The sequence below is a fragment of the Mus caroli genome, chromosome 13 (genome assembly GCF_900094665.2).
Source record: "Mus caroli chromosome 13, CAROLI_EIJ_v1.1, whole genome shotgun sequence".
In the NCBI taxonomy this organism is placed as follows: domain Eukaryota; kingdom Metazoa; phylum Chordata; class Mammalia; order Rodentia; family Muridae; genus Mus; species Mus caroli.
In genome coordinates, this window is record NC_034582.1 from 22,564,335 (window position 1) to 22,567,185 (window position 2,851).

General features: G+C 33.6%; 1 pseudogene; it reads right to left on the reverse strand.

Annotated features, from left to right (window-relative positions):
• Positions 1-1,337: 1,337 nt before the first annotated feature.
• The window catches only part of LOC110308478, a 2,474-nt pseudogene continuing 960 nt past the window's right edge, over positions 1,338-2,851 (reverse strand).

Here is a 2,851-nt window from a genome sequence, read left to right on the forward strand (position 1 = left end):
TGAAGACATTTAAGTCTTTAAAGCCCTTTGGTTTGCTATTATAAAGTAATACTGCTATAATCTTGGAAATTATTAGAGTGCTGTTTATGTCAATGGTCTAAGTATCACCTGTAGTGACAATTTTGAAATTTTGGTTTCTTTAAAAAACACAGAAATATGAGTCTGTTTTAATTTTAACACAGGAATGGTTTTAAAATGGGCTGTTTCGGTTTGTCCACAGAAGATGACTGTGATTTTCATTATGCTCCATCAGTGGTGTGATTTTGCCAGCAAGATAGTTTCTGTGATTGTGTGACATTTCAGTTTCTAGGATTCTCCAGAAGGTATATAAACGCTCAGACACTGAGAGGTTCGAAAGTTGTTGGTTGGTTGTTGTTGGCCATGGTTTGTTAAGTATTCATGTGCAAAGAAGAAACAACAGAAATTTCATATCTTGACAGTGAAGATCAAACTTGCCCTAAGGTCCTCAATGCTCCTTTTTTCAGCAGAAAGTATTTTAATAATAACACTGCCTGCTTTCTACTCCCTGACTTTGTCCAGAGAGCTCCATCTCTCTTTCTCCTTAATCCTTCTTTCTCTCCTTTTTAGTGTTAGGGGTTTGAAAGTGTGGAAAAATGTGTGGAGAAAAATCAGACAAGGTAACAAAAATAGCTCTAATTACATAATTTTGAACCAATACATTTTAGATAATCAAAGTGGCCACAAATAGATGTTTATTATAAAATATGAAAAATCATTGTGGCTTTTGATATGAGAGCATTCTCCTTTAATTTTTTGAAACAGAAAATATAATAATAAAAATTCATCTTTGATGATCTATGAGGGTAAAGACAGATATTCAATGTACTCAAATATATTAGATGATACTTCATTTATTTGAGTTTAAAACCTTAGAAAAATTGGATGAGGATTCATAGGAGAGATGAGTATAATTAAGAGATAGTATATCATGTTACATGGTTACAGTGATCCCCAGTTTCTTTTTCATTGACTTTGATTATTGCCTTAATAAGGATAAGAAGAAGTACACATAACTTTACTCAGAAGAAAGAGCTGTTTCAGAGACGTTACAGTGGATCCGAAGTTCTATCCTGAGGATTAAAGGGGCATGATCATTTTCTAAAACACATACCTCTTTGTGAACATAAATAATTAAATGAAGGAAGAAGCTGAGTACTCTGGGAACATTCTCTGTGTATCTTACATCTGCATCTGTTTTGTTAGGTTTGATATAAAAGAAAATGTGTCAATATGTTGCTATAAAATACATAGATTGTCTTCCATATGTAAAATATGTGATTAGGAAGATGAAAGAGCATGTTATTTCTTTAGTGATTTCAACCTACAATTTTATTATGAGTAAAAAATTTAAAACTTTCCTTCAAAACTCTGGAATACTGAGAGCAGAAGACATGGTCTTCTCCAGTGAGGAGCACACCAATTGGTTATTTAATACCAAATGATAAACCCTGGAAACTTACATGCAAATAACAGTATATGGACTAATCAGGTTTTATTCATATATCTAGGAATATTTACACAAAACATACACACACACACACACACACACACAAAACACATACACACACACACACACACACACAAAACACATACACACACACACACATACACACACACACATTCCCACACTCTACCACCATTATCACCATAATCACCACCACCACTTAAAGAAACGGACCTAGGATTTGAAAGAAAGCAAAGAGAGTATATGGAAGGAGATTTATGGAGTAATGGAGGGAGAAATGGTGTAATTATATACTTGTAACTCAATTTTGTTATAATGTAAACACAAAAAATATAATGAAAATAATAAAAAATACTTCAAATAAAAAAGAAGTGACTCTACTACTCTCTTGCCTAGTACTTGCTATTTGCCAAGTCAAGAGGACCACACTTGTTTGAATTCTGGTCAATTCCTAACATTATTTACATATATTTAATAAATTCTGTATACAAAATAAATGATCAAAAATTCACACTTGGGGTGGGTTGATAGAGTGCTTGCTTAGCATGCCTTGTGCCGTCTGTATAGTCTCCAGGTCACTTACATGCATTGTGGTAGCAAAACTGTCCAGACTTAGCACTCAAAAAGAAGAGACACTCCAGCCATCCTCTGCTAAGCAATGAGTTAGGAGTCAGTCTGGGTTACATGAGAACTTTTCTTACTGAAGAGCAAGTAAGCAAACAAACCAAAAAAACCCAAATATCCTAAATAAACTCAGGAAAGTATGTTTATGTTCCTAATATCTAGAGTTATTTGACTCTCTTATTGAAGGGTAATAATTGTATAGCCCTATAGGGCCCTGGAGACAAAAGACACTAAATTCAGGGTAAAGGAAGATATCTGTTTCTTTCTGAAAATGTTGCACAACAAAATGAAATTGAAAATATATCCCACCATCTGAATTTTAAATTATTTCATCTTTAGTTATATATATCTTAGTCTCTGGGAGTATCTCTAAGCTTGGATTCTGTGCCAGAATGAAGGAATCTTGCTTAATTTACTATCAGAAAATAATAGGATACTATAATGCTGATTCTAAAGTAGCATATAGCAAAGGGTTACCAGCATACATTTAAACATTTTCTCCTAGTATAGTCCCTTGCTGGACTAATTTCCCATGACTACCCAATGTGAACACATTTAGTCATTTGTCATTGGATTCCAAATTTAACTGAGTTAACATATTTTATTTAATCTCTCCCAAAGGAAATATATTGGACTGTATTAAAATAGCAGGGCTTTTTTTGGGTAATGAGATTTCACAATAAATCATACACACACACACACACACACACACACACACACACAGAGAGAGAGAGAGAGAGA